Source organism: Ochlerotatus camptorhynchus, unplaced genomic scaffold (assembly GCF_037179485.1).
Source record: "Ochlerotatus camptorhynchus isolate MF236.1 unplaced genomic scaffold, CSIRO-AGI_Acam_v1.1 ptg000185l, whole genome shotgun sequence".
Lineage (NCBI taxonomy): Eukaryota > Metazoa > Arthropoda > Insecta > Diptera > Culicidae > Ochlerotatus > Ochlerotatus camptorhynchus.
The window spans coordinates 1490177-1510351 of record NW_027040675.1 but is presented as its reverse complement, the minus strand read 5'-3'; the positions used below and the strand labels follow the sequence as shown (position 1 = coordinate 1510351).

Sequence of the window (20175 nt, the reverse complement as noted above, 5' to 3'; positions counted from 1 at the left end):
TTGGAAATTTATCTACCAATCTGCTAAAATGAACACTTAGTTACTTTTCAATAGGTCACTATTGAAAAATACCAAATGTCCAACTGTTGCAATGGTGATCAAATTTATCACCGAATATCTGAAAACAGCACATTCCCTAACACAGACTTAAAAATCGAATACGATGCGGTCCCACTGAACGGTGCTCATTCAATCACCGTAAGTGGTGGTGTCCAGTCCAGCAGCAGCAGTAGTAGCAGGAGTGCTTTCAACAACAACAACAACAACGAAAGGCTGCCTGCAAGCAGCGAGCTGCAGAGCTCATATGAGCAACCATAGAGAAGGAGGAAGAAGAAGTCCCACCGCTAGGCTAGGATCGGAATCAGTAGCTCGTCGTGCTCAGCTCAGTATTACTCAACCATCACTACGAAATGGTCCTTTTCAAGACCACCATAAATTTCTTAAGAGTATTATTTGGACATTTGTCAAGGTCATCAGTTCCCGCAAGCAGCTAGCTATCAAGGCTCAACCTGGTCTCTATATAAGGTGTGGAATTCAAAAATCCATATAGAATTTGAGAGAAGTGGGAATAATTCGCTTTGGGTGTACATACATTCAGTCCCCAGAAAGCCAATAAAATCAAATTTGTGAGAAAATTAGGTCTCACGAGTTCAATCTCTCGAAGTCCCTCCTTTTTTACATATTCTGCACAAACGATACTTTCCGCCCCGCCGGATGATTCGAAAATACTCAAGTTGACAGTCCCTTGGATTCTCTTCATCAACTTTCTCTTTGAAATAAATACTACCAATTTTATACGCTTACAAATAAAAAACGGAAAGAGTTAAGATAATTGATGATTGATCAATTAAAAGAACTAAATGTTTACATTTGTTCCGTCCACTAGCGGTCCTACGTCAAGCTTCCGTTCGTGCCCCTAGGCACAGACCCTTCTACTTTTTTGTTTTGATTTGAACAAAGTTGATTTTGTGTACAATGATTCTTTGACAGTGTGCAAAGAGTGTATCATTTTGTCATTTTTTTATGCATTTCAGTTTTGAGTAGAGTGAAAGAGATAGAACCAAAACAATCTAATACCTTTGGTGAAAATGCTAGTACAATCCAGTAGTAGTGTTGCCATGTGGTACAATCATAGATGTAACTCTAAGACCAGAAGGTCCCGAAATAACGTGCTCAACTTATTGGCTCAGCTCTGGTACTCTCTTCGGTCCCAAGCTGATCGATTCACCCCTCGAAACATAGGAAAAACCAATAACCCCTCATTTTATCTGTCAAACTTTCATAGCGAATCAAAACAAACATTGCGTAGTACTAGAATTTCGACTAGAATGGGTTACGTTAATCGTTTGCTTGGGACCAATAGGCTAGTCAAGTACACTGATAAAACTGCAAAGATTTTATTCATGTGATTTCACACATGAATTCGAGTAAACGCCCCACACATTAATTTTATAAACCACACATAAATGTCATGTGCTTAACATATACCAAAAATGTGCAGCTCAAATGAGCGTCATGGGTAGCGGCATATAGCAACAAATTATGTGTGGAGACACATAAAAACGATACACCCCTGTCTGCCTGACCGACCTAGACAAAGATGAATTGCAAAATGGAGACCGAAAGCAAGTTCGCGAAAGTTGTGCTAGAAGAATTGGATCTACCCGACGAACTACTGCACGTTTTCGAAGGTAAATATAAGAAAAAACTGGAAAAAAAATAAAGTGTTATTATACTTATATGTACATTTCCTTTTTCAGGCGAAGAGTTTGACAACCATCATTAATAAACATTCTGGAGGAGGCTGGCAGCAAAGATAATCAGCGGTGGAATGCGGAAGAAAATTTTAGGCGCATAATTTCTTGGAGAGAGATTAACGTAAGTTCTCTATATAAACAAAACATCCTTGATTCGAGGTGTAAATAATTATTATTTCTACCATAGGGCTATAAAGTGTTCGGATTTGCTGAAGTGACTGTCGAGGAGAAGTGGACTGAGCAATCACAAGATCCCGAACTCCATCAGTATTCGCAAAGTGGACTATCGGAACTTGACGAACCGGTCGACACCAGTACGGAAGAGTTAGAAAAGACGTCGGTCATTGTGTCAAGTGCAAACCAGCATGCACTAACCCACCAAAATCTCCCAGACCCCCCAATCACTACATCGACACATTTTGAAACGACATCTAATCCCCACGCCGTGGCGAATTATTCCTCAACATCTGCACATTACACATCCATAACTATACAACAAACAGAACCATCAACTACACATTTTCCATCCTCATCCTATTCTCCACGTAACGAAGTGACAAAGTCACTAACGGGAGTTTACGCTACACCAAATCATTTCAGCCCTAACATATTAGTCAACATATTAACGCAGACTGTAGTTGGACAGCATATTTTGGACAGGGCTCCTCACGGTCCTTTGTCAAAAGATAGTAAACGTGAACTCGTTGGAATCATTGCCGACTACCATTGCGCTAAGGGATTTCCGTTAACTGGTTTTTCCGATGCTATAGTTGCTGCATTGCGCCACTGCTGCATTGATAGTGTTCGCACCTTTAACCTTCTATGTTGTTTGTTGTTTCCTATTGTTGTTCTTTTAAAAACATTTCGGTTGTGGTTTTGTTTTCGATGATTTTTTATCGATATATGGCGTTATAATTCCTGAATTAAGAAAACCATTTCAATTCAACTTGAAAGTGCAAGTAATGACAGTGTGATGTAAGTTAAATCATTTATATAATACTCAATTCTTCTAATAATCTGCAATTATTGTAGGTCAAGAGTACTGGTGGTCTCAAAATACATTGGAGTGAAACGAGGAGAACGATCTGTTATGCTTTCCAGGGCACATATTCTGACCTTCTGAGTTCATAAACTCCTGCTTCGTTTAAGAAGGTAAACCGATGGTGGACTTGGACGGGAATTATGTACTGTGGTGCCAACAGGGGATGGTGAGAAAAAAGTGAGTGCTGGGCTGGTTGCAGTGGAACGGTGTTGAAAATCTGTAACGTTACTGTTAAGAAGACAATAAGAAAACAAAGGCAAGGTACTGACAGACTACACCAAGAACAATAGTTTTTTTTCAGTATCATGCAGTGAGAATTTAGTAAGAAGGTACATATCTAGCGTTCAGAAGCATAATGGCCTAACTGCGGTAATCGATTTTCTCTTCGCATTACTACAGTTAAGTGAACCAATTTTCAGAAATTTTTCCAGTACAGTGTACTAAAAGATGTATTAGCTAGCAAAAGCAAAATCAAAAGCACCGAAAAATTTTAAACCTTCAAGTTTTCAAAAGAGAAAATCGATCATCGCAGGTAGGCCATTATGATTCTGAACGCTAGATATATTAATTTTGCTTGCCGGAAATGTCTTGTTGGTGCTTGGGTGTCAGGTAGTAATATTTTGTTTTGTTTTTCACCGCTGCTTCGAGGATCGCTTGGGTCAGAAATGCACTCAGTATTTAATCCAACTCGAGATTTTTCAGTAGGATAATTAGGACCGCTGGGGATTGTCATTTCCCCCATGATATTGTGATGAAAATGTTTGAGGACCAACGATTCACTACACCACCATAGACTGATCCTGCCAAACTAATTGGCAGTATGAGGAAATTGTGCCGTGTACGACTATTTTCTCGATTCATCGACCTTCCAGGAGAAGACAACCAAAAAAAAAGTAGAAGGGTCTGTGCCTAGGGGCACGAACGGAAGCTTGACGTAGGACCGCTAGTGGACGGAACAAATGTAAACATTTAGTTCTTTTAATTGATCAATCATCATAACTCTTTCCGTTTTTTATTTATAAGCGTATAAAATTTGTAGTATTTATTTCAAAGAGAAAGTTGATGAAGAGAATCCAAGGGACTGTCAACTTGCGTATTTTCGAATCATCCGGCGGGGCGGAAAGTATCGTTTGTGCAGAATATGTAAAAAAGGAGGGACTTCAAGAGATTGAACTCGTGAGACCTAATTTTCTCACAAATTTGATTTTATTGGTTTTCTGGGGACTGAATATATGTACACCCAAAGCGAATTATTCCCACTTCTCTCAAATTCTATATGGATTTTTGAATTCCACACCTTATATAGAGACCAGGTTGAGCCTTGATAGCTAGCTGCTTGCGGGAACTGATGACCTTGACAAATGTCCAAATAATACTCTTGACAAATTTATGGTGGTCTTGAAAAGGACCATTTCGTAGTGATGGTTGAGTAATACTGAGCTGAGCACGACGAGCTACTGATTCCGATCCTAGCCTAGCGGTGGGACTTCTTCCTCCTTATCTATGGTTGCTCATATGAGCTCTGCAGCTCGCTGCTTGCAGGCAGCCTTTCGTTGTTGTTGTTGTTGTTGTTGTTGTTGAAAGCACTCCTGCTACTACTGCTGCTGCTGGACTGGACACCACCACTTACGGTGATTGAATGAGCACCGTTCAGTGGGACCGCATCGAATTCGATTTTTAAGTCTGTGTTAGGAAATGCGCTGTTTTCAGACATTCGGTGATAATTTTGATCACCATTGCAACAGTTGGACATTTGGTATTTTTCAATAGTGACCTATTGAAAATTAATTAAGTGTTCATTTTAGCAGATTGGTAGATAAATTTCCAATCTTTTGGTTTGTTTAGAATTAAAATCTATGGTCGAAACCTGACCTCTTTTCGTAATGCTGTGCATTTTGTTTTTTTGAAATTGCGTGGATTCTATAGATCCTGAGGAGATCTATCCAGCCCTGGTGTATGTGTTGGTAGAGGGAAAAATGTAAACTTTGTAAACACTCGAAAGCAATTTTGTGAAATATGCAAATCCTAGCTAGTTCTGCATGATAATTTTGTTTGATTTTATTTATTTGTAAAGTCGCCGGAAAATACCAGCTGGCGATTTGTTTTTTTTTTTATGATAACTCCTTACTTGAAAACAGACAAAAACTCACAAACAGGCTGCTTTTTCATGGTATACAGTGTGATAATTCAATAATCAATAAATTATCTCAACATTTAGTGGCAAACCATGCATACATTTTGATAACATACAAAAATTTCTATAATCCACATTAAATGTCATATGAAAGCACCGATTGAAACAATCTTTTCGACGTCACTACAAGGGTGATTGATTAAACGAAAGAAACAAATCGTGCGGAATGAAAGCCGAGGAAAAACTAATTGCACCAATATATTCAGGCCTACAATTCCACACCTTCTAAAGACAGGTTGAGCCTTGATAGCTAACTGCTTGCGGGAACTAATGACCTTGACCAATGTCCCAAATAATACTCTTTAACAAATTTTTGGTGACCCTGAAAAGGACCGTTTTGTAGTGATGGTTGAGAAATTCTGAGCTGGTCGTTCAACACGGATGAGGCTGTCGAGCTGTATGTCGTTTGGAGCGAGGGTGACACGCTTGCCATAGATGACCGACCCGCAGCGACTCACGAAGAGCTACTGATTCCGATCCATAGCATAACGGTGTAGCTTCTTCCTCCTTTGATGGTTGCTTATGTGGGCTCTGCAGCTCGTTGCTTGCAGGCAGCCTTTCGTTGTGACTGGAGAACATTTTTCAACGCCACACGCCGAAGCACTGCTACTGCTGCTACTGCTGCTACTAATTTCGACGACCGAACACCACCACACAGTGGTGTGGTCGTTGGGAGCGTGTGGTTCTGAGTATAGCGATGAGTGTGCAAAATATTACGGAATTCCATCCTCCCTATTCGCACGCGCCCGAGGATCGGAGGCGAATGCCACTTCGACTTGTTTCGTCTACTTACTACTCTCTGGACGACTGTTCTGGGGAAGCAGCATATGCATGTAGGTAATTGGTGGATTTGTTAGTTAATTCGACGCTTTTGGACAATGCTGGACATTTACCAGTTTTTCAATAGTTTCTTGTTGAAAATCAACATTCAAAAGCATTTTATCGATGCGTAGCCATATTTATGATCGATTGGAGATAAAAATTATTGAAATTGGGCCAGGGGCAGCTGAGTTATTAACGTTCAAAATCTTTCTTAATTTGTTACATGTTCCATTTTCGGTTTTCACATAGTGTACCCCCATATAGAAATCAAAGACGTAGTCCTACGTCAAAAAGTTTGTCGTTTTACATAGAAAGCTAACTTACGTAGGTACTAACTTACACTTAGTCACATTCGGCGATTTAAGAAGCTCCAAAGCAGATTTGGAGGGCTTCTCCTTGTAGGGTTTATCGATGTACTGGATTATTTTTGGCAGTATGAGCTCCCACTTCTTCCAACCTTCTCTGTCACCAACTTTTAACAGGTAAAAATCAATGTCTACCTAAAAATATAAAACAGAAATTTTAAGACACCAATTCGTAGCTTGTACCAAAACAACACACTCAATGGAAAATGCAAAACTGATTAACCTTTATCTCATGTACGGGAGAATTCTCCCAACAAATTTACGCGAATTTAGGCCAGTGAAAGCAGGAGATGTTCACCCTGGAGCCACTCTATGCGCAAGTCGCAACGGAGCATGAAAAGTCTGTCGTTTGCTCAAAGCAGATAGCTCGCGCAACACGAGAAAAGGGCATATCATTGTTGATCGATTCTCTTAATCGATTTTCTCTTTCGTGAATAAACCGACTGCAAAAGAATATCCCATTCAGTGTGTTGTTTCAGGCGCAAGCTAACACGGCTAACACCATCTTCTGTCGAACTGTGCTGCGAGCTTAGTGAGAAATTCGTTTATGTTGCCGTGGTTAACCAAAGAGAAAGTCGATGAAGAGAATCGAGGATAGGGCCTTTTCAAATGTTACGCGAGGACAATTTAAAATGTTTATCGAGAACTTAGGGTGCTAAAAAAATCCTATAGAGCTTTTTGACGTTTAATCGGCGCACACTACTGCAACATTTAAATCGAACGAGTGCGAGCAAGAGGGAAACAGGTTAGTGGAAAAACAAACCATCCATTCATCCCTGAGTGCTGGATAGAGAAAGACGATATTAAACGTCAAAAAGGTCTATGCGCGCGAAGTTTAAATTTAACTAAAGTGAAAGTCGATTAAAATAATCGATCAATGTATTCAGATAGGACCTATTGAAAAGTGACGCGAGAATAATGTCAAAATGTCAAACGTTGAAAATATCATACGGAATGTAAACAGTGGTTTTCTTAAAATTTAATCTCAGGGGGCTAAATTTAGATGAATGCAGAATTAAAATGCATTTCTTCTTGATCACTATCAGGTAAGATGATTGATAACATCTTTGATTTATTCCTTCTCATTCCTGTTATGACTGATTTCAGCACATCTTATGATGGTCTCTAGTTGCGAGTTCCGCTGAGACGTTAACAACAATAATGCATCCAGGAAATGCGATACTTCGGTGCTTCCAAGATTATTTTCATCACCGATCCTTTGCAGAATACTTTGTATTTTGCTCTCAGCTTTTGCAATGTATTAATCATGGAGTTCTTCTCAATTTGTGGAACGTATAATGAATTAAAAACCTTTCGGGTCCATCACATTGCATTCAGAACTGGACTTAAGTGATTTGAAAACGTGTGCTTTAAAGACACCCAAACTTGCTAATCAAACTGTGAATCATTTCATGATACTCAAGACATCACTATAAAAGACTATAATCAAGATGATTTTTTGCAAACTTGATGGTATTTTTGTGGGACAAATTTGAGTAACATGTTCTAAACTTTGAACAGAGCGTTATGCTAAATTTTTTAATGGAGGGGATACTGTCTACAGACTACGATCATCCTCGCTGAGTATTATCTTAAGAAGGGTTTGTGTGAAGGATGAAGGGCACTAGAAGTAATCGTCAGCATTAAAAACTATTCACATATGTCAGTCCAGGTCAGTACCAGACACTCGCTGTACACTGCTGTATTCTCTCTGGCGATTCTGCGGTTCTCTGGTAGCGATTATCATCCGACTGTACATATATTGCAACAGCCGAGAGCAAACTAGAAAGTATTCTGCAAATTATCGGTGATGAAAATAATCTGGAAAGTATCGCAATTTCCTGTATGCATCAACATTAAAACCATTACACTGATTTTTGGAACTATTAAAACGACTTTGAGCTGTTCACAATTCTACGAATTGAGTTGAAATTAGTTGAGAATTACTTACTAGTTGGTATCCAAATTCATCACTGTAATGCTGGTATTCTTTGAAGAGTCTTGCCTTGTTATCGGATTTCATGAGAAAAGATTTTCTCAACGGAAACGAAAAGGTCCATTTATCGAGTGTAGTTGACCACGGGTTTAGTATTTTGTTGAAGTCACACAGCTGCATCGACAGCCACCTTGTCCTCGATGCTTGGCGAATTTTCTTTCTTCTTACTTTTGCTTAGATGTTTTTCTTCCTTCCACTTCCGCTTTGCCGTTTTCTGCTTCCAGTTGACAATACGATTATATAGGTTCCCACCAGGATTTTTCTTCGATCCTCCTCGAGCAATTAAGTATGTATCCTTAAAAAAAACACGGGGTCATATTTTAAATTTTAAACAAAATTTATAAAAAAATTACCTTGCTTTCGCCTTTGAACAATGCTGTGATTGAGTGAACGTATTCTCCGAGGATACACTCGGTTGTTTCGGCTCCTCTCTTTGACAGTGATAGTCTGCAATTATCGCTACGAGTTCTTTCTGGCTGTCCTTGGACAAAGGACCCCGAGCTCCCCGTTCAAGAAGGTGTTTTCCAGTGACAGTGGATTCGAGTAAACGTGAAAGCGTCGTAGGAGAAAAATGTTTCAAACATGATGGGCAATCCTCAGCGTTCTTTTGAGTGACTATTTCCACTCTTCCGGAAGACGTGTTAGGCACAGCTGGAATTAAAACAATTACAGCGGCGTTGTCAGAAGAAAGTTCGATGAAAAAATTACCAGTTGACGCAGAAAATTTTCGTTTATCATTCAAACCGACACCATTATTCGAAGAACCGGTCGTAGCGATATCGTCAGAGTAATTCTTAGTGGAAAAGGCAATAGGCTGCAGCTCATCGAGTCAATCCGGAAGTTCTTCCGCCTGTCGATCTTGCGCATCCCAACTGGTCCAGCTTCTCCTCTTCTTCTTCCTCTTCCCCTTCGAAGATTGATTAGCTAGTGTGAGATTTGTTGAGCACCTAGAATTGAGATTTAGATGTGTCGTCCCCCTTGGTGTATACTAATGATGATGATTGAAGAATATTTCAAAAACAAGAGGAATCCGAATTGAATTACGGTGTCTTGAGCCTTAAGATATACTTGTTTTATGACTCTAAGACCAGAACTCCCCGAAGAAACGGGCTCAACTTTTTGGCTCAGCTCTGGTACTCTCTTCGGCCCAAGCTAATCGATTCACCTCTCGAAACATAGGAAAATCCACGAATCCCTCATTTTATCTGTCTAACTTTCATAGCGAATCAAACCAAACATAGTGTAGTACTAGAATTTCGACTGTTATAAAAACAATCAATACGAAACTAACGATTTTTAATTGGCTCACTATTTGACTAGCCTATTGGTCCCAAGCAAAACGATTAACGTATTCCATTCTAGTCGAAATTCTAGTACTACACAATGTTTGTTTTGATTCGCTATGAAAGTTTGACAGATAAAATGAGGGGTTAGTGGATTTTCCTATGTTTCGAGGGGTGAATCAATTAGCTTGGGACCGAAGAGAGTACCAGAGCTGAGCCAAAAAGTTAAGCACGTTTCTTCGGGACTTCTAGTCTTAGAGTTACCTCTATGGTTATAGCATAGAGGTAACTCTAAGACCACTGGGTCCCAAAGAAAATCATTATTATTTTTGGCTCACTCAGTACCAGAACAACGGTCCCAAGCAGTCCCAAGCTATTTCACTCACCCCTGCATGTTCTGCATGAATCCACACACCCCTGATGTTATCTGTCAAACTTTCATAGCGAATCAAAACAAACATAGTGTAGTAATAGAATTTAAACTAGAATAGGGTACGTTAATCGTTTGCTTGGGACCAATAGGCTACTCAAGTGGTGAGCCAATTTAAAATCGTTAGTTTCGTATTGATTGTTGGTTATAGGGTACGCTTATAGATGTACTTGTGACCAATAGGTCAGTAAACAAGTAGTGAGCCAATTTAAAATCGTTAGTTTCCACCGGTTGCTTTCATAGCGAATCAAAACAAACATAATGTAGTACTAGAATTTCGACTAGAAAGGTGTACCATAGAGGTAACTCTAAGACTAGAAGGTCCCGAAGAAACGTGCTCAACTTTTTGGCTCAGCTCTGGTACTCTCTTCGGTCCCAAGCTAATCGATTCACCCCTCGAAACATAGGAAAATCCACTAACCCCTCATTTTATCTGTCAAACTTTCATAGCGAATCAAAACAAACATTGTGTAGTACTAGAATTTCGACTAGAATGGAATACGTTAATCGTTTGCTTGGGACCAATAGGCTAGTCAAATAGTGAGCCAATTAAAAATCGTTAGTTTCGTATTGATTGTTGGGTGTACGTTCATTGATGTATGTACATGAGATCGATAGGTTAAAAGCAAAATAATAACTACACTGTTTGACACTTAACCACAGAGAACGAAAAATTATGTGTAAGAATTCAAATTAAATACGTTAGAAACACTAGCGCCGCCATACGGAATGTTGCGACTCAAGCTATCACTTTTTGCAATTAATGAGTAAACTGAACTAAAATTTGGGTTGATGTTATCGACCGTGTGTCTAAATGAACTGTCAAATCAGTTCACAACAAACAAGACAAAACAACGGAAATTAATCGAATTTCTGCGGAACCATTGTTTTTGAATAAAAAACTAAGTTCTTTTACAGTTTCCTGTAGATTTACAATCGTTTTTCGTTCCAATTTTAACTGGGCATAGTGATCAGGAACAAAACTAACTTTTCTTGAGTTCACTGCACTGTACACAAACATCATCCTCTGATCGAATGAAACCTCAGACCATTCAAAACAAATAACCGAAATAGCTTTTTCGAATGATACCTGCAACGGATGACGGTTGTTTTGAAATCAGATGATTTTCCTCTAGAATACAGGATGAAAATTGTTATGAGAAGGGATAGGGCCTTCAGTTGAAATGCGTAATGCTCTCTGCAGAATGAATGTCATACTAAATGGAAATGCATATGGTATTGGTTCAGCCCCATAACGCAAATCATTCAAAACGATGATGTAAATAATTCTTTCGAATGTCATTTGCTGATCTGAGCTGACAAAAGAGGTGGAAGCATATGCATCGCTATCAGAGCTGTTTCGAACATAGGTAAAGGATGAAAACCAATGTTTGGCTAATTCGTGGTGGAGATTTCCTTCACCACGAAAAAATTTTGTATGCATAATGGAATGGCTTATTATGGTTATTCAGTATAGAAATGTAGATAATCAAATTATAAATCTAATTAAAATCACTTGCATGTCACACTATTCTTAAATGTTTGTCCTCTGAGTGCCGTATGTTTGATAGATAATTTTCAAACAAAAATCATCCTGTATTTGGATGACAGTCATATGGATGTTCATCATCTGATGACGAATTCAACCATAAGAAAATCATCCGAAATTCGAATGCATACCCGCATAAACGCGAACCATAAATTGACCTTACCTAAAATGGTTAAAAATTGTTTATAATCCCTGCTAAACTTTAACTGAAATGGTTATGGAACTTTACATGAACGTTTAATGATAAAGTTTCAACCTTATGTATTATGGTTTTTTGGAACTGGACCTTACAAATAATGGGTTGTTAAGAACCATTACCATTCCAAATTCTTGTTTTCTCCATACATTTTCAGAAAGAGAACTATATAAGAACGTTTTTACTTATGATTTGAGAACATTAATGGTAATGGTTAAGGTAGTCAGTAAGGTCCATTAATGGTTTTGTATTATCGCTCAACTATACGTGGAATATATCGTGAATTGGTAATCAGTAAATTACAGGCAACCAATTCGCGATATATTCCACATAAAGTTGATCAATGTTACAAAACCATTCGTGGACCTTACTGACTACCATAACCATTACCATTAAAGTTCTCAAACCATAAGTTAAAAGGTTCTAATATAGTTCTCTTTCCGAAAATGTATGGAGAAAACAAGAATTTGGAATGGTAATGGTTCTTAACAACCCATTATTTGTAAGGTCCAGTTCCAAAAAACCATAATACATAAGGTTGAAACTTTATCATTAAACGTTCATGTAAAGTTCCATAACCATTTCAGTTAAAGTTTAGCAGGGATTATAAACAATTTTCAACCATTTTAGGTAAGGTCAATTTATGGTTCGCGTTTATGCGGGTATTGTTAAAGGGCTCGAGCAATGCAATAATCATTCGAAGTATTGCGGATGTTTTGGTTCAGTGTGGTGGCGTATCTTCAAATGATTCAGTGAGGGTGTGAACTCCAATTAGTCCTCATTTTAATTCAGAGAAATGTGGTAAGATTTGAACACTGCCCGAATAGAAATTGTAATGTAGGAAACATCAGCAGACATCTTCAATACATTAAATTTTAATGTGTATTGCTGTACCCTTAATGTATTCAGACTTCAGTGTGACATCCAAGTACATAAAAATACATTAGCCTCAAACGTTACATCAGAATCAAACGTCTTGACGATGTAAAATTTGACATCAGAATACATCCAATGACAACAGAACCAAACGTTACATAAGAATCAAACTTCATCACGATGTAATTTGTTGCACGCATAAAACATCAGAATACATCCAATTGACCACTTTGTCAAGCAGTTTTGGCGTGACTTTCTACCAGCGATTTCACAAAACTGGACCAACTAATTACAATTTTTTTGTGAAACGCACAAATGTTGGCTACTTTTCTCGAGGTTCTAGAAGAAAAAATCTTAAAATAATGTTTCATTTCAAAGTTCGAGTGGTAGTAAACGTCATTTTATCTGCTCGAATGAAGTGGTTAATTACAACAGAACCTAACGTTACATAAGAATCAAACTTCATCACGATGTAATTTGTTGCACGCATAAAACATCAGAATACATCCAATTACAACAGAACCTAACGTTACATTAGAATCAAACTTCATCACGATGTAAATTGTTGTCCTTCGGTCCCTCGTCGCATGCAAAGTTTGTTTTGTCCTGAGTCAGCACTACACGGCGAATGAGAACACCCAAATTTGAGTTTAGTTCACTCATAAATCGCAAAAAGTACAGGAACTCAGTTTTGAGTTAATTTACCTCTGTTTTTCCAGGTTTTCCAGGTTTTTCCAGTAAAATTTTTCCGAATATAAGAAAAGTAAAGATTGGATTCTGTGGATTTTCGTCAATCCTAATTTTCCGGAAGATTTTTGAAGTTTTCCACCGGAAAACATGAGGCAAATCTCGAGGCAAATTTACTCATCGCTGCGTTCCTGCATTTTTTGCGATTTTGAGTACACTGTATTCAAATTTGGGTTGATCACATTGGCCGTGTACAGTTTTTTTTCGCGGTGTCCGTCGCGAGTTTTGGTGGCGATTCGGTGTCCGGCGTTGCGGCAAATCCTTTGGTTTGTTTTTTCCGTCGATCTTGTTTTCCGTGCTGAGCACCAATGCTACCGACGTGCCAGGAAGGCAGCTCCCACACCTGGACCCCCGCCAGTTTCGAAGATTGCGAGTCCCGCGATCGCCCTTGGAAAAGGAAGGCTGTTTTTCAGGTAAGTAAAATTTAAAATTTTAAATTAATGTACTGTAATTATGTTTTTTTTTAGGAAAGTGCACCAGTGCGAAGCCGGATCCCGGTAGGGAGTCCGAAGCTGGATCCCGGCGGGGAATTCGAAGCCGGATCTCTTTGCAGGTTAGTGAATGTGTTTATTGTTTTTTTTTTTATTTGATTGACAAATAAATAAATAAATAGGGGGAAGAGGGGCATAGTGAGCATCCCGCAGTTTGGCTTTGGATCTCCAGCTGCATGAAACAAATCAACTGGTAGTAGGTTCAATATCATTATGATATTGATCCTACCACCAACAATTTTTTTTTCCGAACAGCCGGAAGTTCAAGCTGGATGCTCACTATGCCCCACCTGTTCACTATGCCCCTCTTACCCCTACTAAAAGCTAAAATAAAGTGGAAAATGACGGGTTCCGTAGGCGGATCCCGATGACGGGTTCCGTAGACGGATCCCGATGACGGGTTCCGTAGACGGATCCCGATGACGGGTCCCGATGACGGGTTCCATCGACAGATCCCGATGGGGAAACCGAATACGGGTCCCGATGGGGATTCCGTAGACGGATCCTGATGGGGATTTTGTAGACGGATTCCGATGGGGAAACCGAATACGAATCCCGATGGGGAAACCGAATACGGATCCCGATGGGGAAACCGAATACGCATCCCGATGGGGATTCCGTAGACGGATCCCGATGGGGATTTCGTAGACGGATCCCGATGGGGAAACCGAATACGGATCCCGATGGGCAAACCGAATACGGATCCCGATGGGGAAACCGAATACGCATCCCAATAGGGATTCCGTAGACGGATCCCGATGGGGAAATCGAATACGGATCCCGATGGGGAAACCGAATACGGATCCCGATGGGGATTCCGTAGACGGATCCCGATGGGGAAACCGAATACGAATCCCGATGGGGAAACCGAATACGAATCCCGATGGGGAAACCGAATGCGGATCCCGATGGGGAAACCGAATACGAATCCCGATGGGGAAACCGAATACGAATCCCGATGGGGAAACCGAATACGGATCCCGATGGGGATTCCGTAGACGGATCCCGATGGGGATTTCGTAGACGGATCCCGATGGGGAAACCGAATACGGATCCCGATGGGGAAACCGAATACGGATCCCGATGGGGAAACCGAATACGCATCCCAATAGGGATTCCGTAGACGGATCCCGATGGGGAAATCGAATACGGATCCCGATGGGGAAACCGAATACGGATCCCGATGGGGATTCCGTAGACGGATCCCGATGGGGATTTCGTAGACGGATTCCGATGGGGAAACCGAATACGAATCCCGATGGGGAAACCGAATACGGATCCCGATGGGGAAAACGAATACGAATCCCGATGGGGAAACCGAGTACGGGTCCCAATGGGGAAACCGAATACGGATCCCGATGGGGAAACCGAATACGGATCCCGATGGGGAAACCGAATACGCATCCCGATGGGGATTCCGTAGACGGATCCCGATGGGGATTTCGTAGACGGATCCCGATGGGGAAACCGAATACGGATCCCGATGGGGAAACCGAATACGCATCCCAATAGGGATTCCGTAGACGGATCCCGATGGGGAAATCGAATACGGATCCCGATGGGGAAACCGAATACGGATCCCGATGGGGATTCCGTAGACGGATCCCGATGGGGATTTCGTAGACGGATTCCGATGGGGAAACCGAATACGAATCCCGATGGGGAAACCGAATACGAATCCCGATGGGGAAACCGAATACGGATCCCGATGGGGAAACCGAATACGAATCCCGATGGGAAAACCGAATACGAATCCCGATGGGGAAACCGAATACGGATCCCGATGGGGAAACCGAATACGGATCCCGATGGGGAAAACGAATACGAATCCCGATGGGGAAACCGAGTACGGATCCCGATGGGGAAACCGAATACGGATCCCGATGGGGAAACCGAGTACGGGTCCCAATGGGGAAACCGAATACGGATCCCGATGGGGAAACCGAATACGGATCCCGATGGGCAAACCGAATACGGATCCCGATGGGGAAACCGAGTACGGGTCCCAATGGCGAAACCGAATACGGATCCCGATGGGCAAACCGAATACGGATCCCGATGGGGATACCGAATACGGAGCCCGATGGGGAAACCGAATACGGATACCGATGGGGAAACCGAATACGGATCCCGATGGGGAAACCGAATACGGATCCCGATTGGGAAACCGAATACGCATCCCAATAGGGATTCCGTAGACGGATCCCGATGGGGAAACCGAATACGAATCCCGATGGGGAAACCGAATACGGATCCCGATGGGGAAACCGAATACGAATCCCGATGGGGAAACCGAATACGGATCCCGATGGGGAAACCGAATATGAATCCCGATGGGGAAATCGAGTACGGGTCCCAATGGGGAAACTGAATACGGATCCCGATGGGGAAACCGAATACAGATCCCGATGGGGAAAACGAATACGAATCCCGATGGGGAAACCGAATACGCATCCCAATAGGGATTCCGTAGACGGATCCCGATGGGGAAACCGAATACGAATCCCGATGGGGAAACCGAATACGGATCTCGATGGGGAAACCGAATACGGATCCCGATGGGGAAACCGAGTACGGGTCCCAATGGGGAAACCGAATACGGATCCCGATGGGGAAACCGAATACGGATCCCGATGGGGAAACCGAATACGCATCCCAATAGGGATTCCGTAGACGGATCCCGATGGGCAAACCGAATACGGATCCCGATGGGGAAACCGAGTACGGGTCCCAATGGCGAAACCGAATACGGATCCCGATGGGCAAACCGAATACGGATCCCGATGGGGATACCGAATACGGAGCCCGATGGGGAAACCGAATACGGATACCGATGGGGAAACCGAATACGGATCCCGATGGGGAAACCGAATACGGATCCCGATTGGGAAACCGAATACGCATCCCAATAGGGATTCCGTAGACGGATCCCGATGGGGAAACCGAATACGAATCCCGATGGGGAAACCGAATACGGATCCCGATGGGGAAACCGAATACGAATCCCGATGGGGAAATCGAGTACGGGTCCCAATGGGGAAACCGAATACGGATCCCGATGGGGAAACCGAATACGGATCCCGATGGGGATTCCGTAGACGGATCCCGATGGGGATTTCGTAGACGGATTCCGATGGGGAAACCGAATACGAATCCCGATGGGGAAACCGAAAACGAATCCCGATGGGGAACCCGAATACGGATCCCGATGGGGAAACCGAATACGAATCCCGATGGGAACACCGAATACGAATCCCGATGGGGAAACCGAATACGGATCCCGATGGGGAAACCGAATATGAATCCCGATGGGGAAATCGAGTACGGGTCCCAATGGGGAAACCGAATACAGATCCCGGTGGGGAAACCGAATACGGATCCCGATGGGGAAACCGAATACGCATCCCAATAGGGATTCCGTAGACGGATCCCGATGGGGAAACCGAATACGAATCCCGATGGGGAAACCGAATACGGATCTCGATGGGGAAACCGAATACGGATCCCGATGGGGAAACCGAATACGAATCCCGATGGGGAAATCGAGTACGGGTCCCAATGGAGAAACTGAATACGGATCCCGATGGGGAAACCGAATATGAATCCCGATGGGGAAATCGAGTACGGGTCCCAATGGGGAAACTGAATACGGATCCCGATGGGGAAACCGAATACAGATCCCGATGGGGAAACCGAATACGGATCCCGATGGGGAAACCGAATACGCATCTCAATAGGGATTCCGTAGACGGATCCCGATGGGGAAACCGAATACGAATACCGATGGGGAAACCGAATACGGATCCCGATGGGGAAACCGAATACGGATCCCGATGGGGAAACCGAGTACGGGTCCCAATGGGGAAACCGAATACGGATCCCGATGGGGAAACCGAATACGGATCCCGATATTAAATATTAATTTCTTTAAATTAAATCAAGAACTTTATTATTCTCTTCCGCAATCGTGGGGATGGGAGTGATAGGGCTGCAGATAGCAGTGGTGAGGGACTTGGTGACTAATCCGATGAAACTGTTACTTCTTGATGCTAATCTTTTTCGTATTTCTTTCATTCTCTTTTCGCACTTTGCATATGACACCATCTATGTACATTGATATCTACATATCTACATTGATCCTACATTGATTCAATGATGTGTGGAGAGCTCATTCCGAATGATCAGTGGACCAGCCTCATCCCAGATGACCATGGCAATGCAAGAAAATTAGTTTTCATTGAAGGAAGTATCACAACACAGGTAACTGCTATTAAATATTTTTGCAGACAATGACAGATGGTGAACATGACGATCCAGTTATGCTGTTATATAAAGGGTGATACGGTCAAAATTTGGTCAAGGGAAAACGCGTGTAAATCGGTGAAATCGTTTATTTAAAAAATCAAATTAAATTTCTTTTTCAAGTTCAATTAGTATAAAATTCAGGAAAAATATTCAGTTAGGCTTCCGCTTTTCCAAATCCGAATTGCCGGGCCTTACGCTTGACCCCTGCCATCAGATTTTGTACAGCCACCTTGTCCACCTTCTTCGCCGCAGAAAGCCAGTTTGCCTTGAACTGCTGCTCGCCCTTAGCAGTTTTTTTGGTCTTCTTTAGGTTCCGCTTGACAATAGCCCAGTATTTCTCAATTGGGCGGAGCTCTGGCGTGTTGGGAGGGTTCTTGTCCTTGGGAACCACCTGCACGTTGTTGGCGGCGTACCACTCCATGGCCTTTTTACCGTAATGGCAAGATGCCAAATCCGGCCAAAACAGTACGGAACAACCGTGTTTCTTCAGGAAAGGCAGCAGACGTTTATTCAAACACTCTTTCACGTAAATTTCTTGGTTGACAGTCCCGGAAGCTATGAAAATGCTGCTTTTCAAGCCACAGGTACAGATGGCTTGCCAAACCAGATATTTCTTTGCGAACTTTGACAGTTTCATGTGCTTGAAAACATCTGCTACCTTTCCTCTTCCTTTTGCCGTATAAGACTCCTGTCCCGGAAGCTGCTTGTAGTCGGCTTTGACGTAGGTTTCGTCGTCCATTACCACGCAGTCAAACTTCGTCAGCATCGTCGTGTACAGCCTCCGGGATCGCGCTTTGGCCGTCGTATTTTGTTTATCATCGCGATTTGGAGTCACTACCTTCTTGTAAGTCGATAGTCCGGCTCGTTTTTTGGCTCGATGCACGGTTGTAGACGATACACCCAGCTTATTTGCGGCATCTCGGAGAGAGAGGTTAGGGTTTCGCTTGAAACTACCGGCAGCTCTCTTTGTCGTCTCAGCGGCTTCCGGTTTTCGATTTCCCCCCGATCCAGACTTCCTGGCTGTCGACAAACGTTCCCCAAACACTTTAATTACATTTGTAACGGTTGATTTGGCAACTTTTAGCGATTTTGCCAACTTTGCGTGCGAGTAGCTCGGATTTTCGCGATGCGCGAGCAAAATTTTGATACGCTGCTCTTCTTGCTTGGACGGCATTTTGACAACTGAAGAGTGAATTCCAAAATCAAAATAGGAGCAACATTCGACACACACACACCTTCAAAATGAGGGGTGTTCAGGTTTTTTAAATGCAAAATTGAAAGAAATACGTCAAGTTGATATTGACCAAATTTTGACCGTATCACCCTTTAGTACTATACGTACATTTAAAATTAACCATCAATCGCAGAAACTATACGAATTATCGCGTATCTCTGTTGTTCATTACATACCAAGTGAAAACCTAATCATATATTGTCGTGGAATGTTGGCAAACGTATAAGATACTTACTTTACTTTTGCTGGTCCGACGTCCCTCAAGATTTGACCTGTATAACAAAGTTGCGCCAACTAACTCGGTCCCTGACTGCTTGTCTCCAATTTCTCGAGCATCCCACACTTCCTACATCTTGCTCCACTTGGTCTAACCACCTAGCACGCTGTACTTTTCTTTGTCTTGTACCGGCCGGATTTGAGGAAAACACCATTTTTGCGGGATTGTTGTCTGGCATTCCTAAGCACGCGTCGTTCGAAAACTCCCAGTGTTCCTCGAGCATTGTACATTGTCATATTTTTCATGCACAATAATTTTATTTATTATATATTTGCAGTTCGTCAATTAGGTAGAAGACTGGTAGCCCAAAACTTTCCGCATTTGTGGATCATCCCGATCCACGTCCAAAGTGTCATGCATTATTGACAAATTGGCACAGCGGGTCGATTTAAAGGGAGATCTGGAGGCGCAGCGATCTTATTGTCATGATTGTCTGGTAGTTCACTCAAAAATGCTATAACAATCGCCAAGCTTGCTGTAATGTCACCAAGTGCCTCGTCACCTACGAATAGGCGCCTATGTCAGTGGTCTAACAACTCTTAGCGCGCTAATGGCATAGTTCCCCTGCCGCATAGAGAGTTGCCACAATGATATTAGGTTAGCTAAGGTCA

The 20175-nt window shown here is 42.1% G+C and overlaps 1 protein-coding gene across 1 annotated transcript in view; it reads left to right on the top strand.

Moving 5' to 3' along the window:
• The window catches only part of LOC135702184 (uncharacterized), a 115241-nt gene that overhangs the window by 81764 nt on the left and 13302 nt on the right, over window positions 1-20175 (top strand). The gene's annotated exons all lie outside the window — the stretch shown is intronic.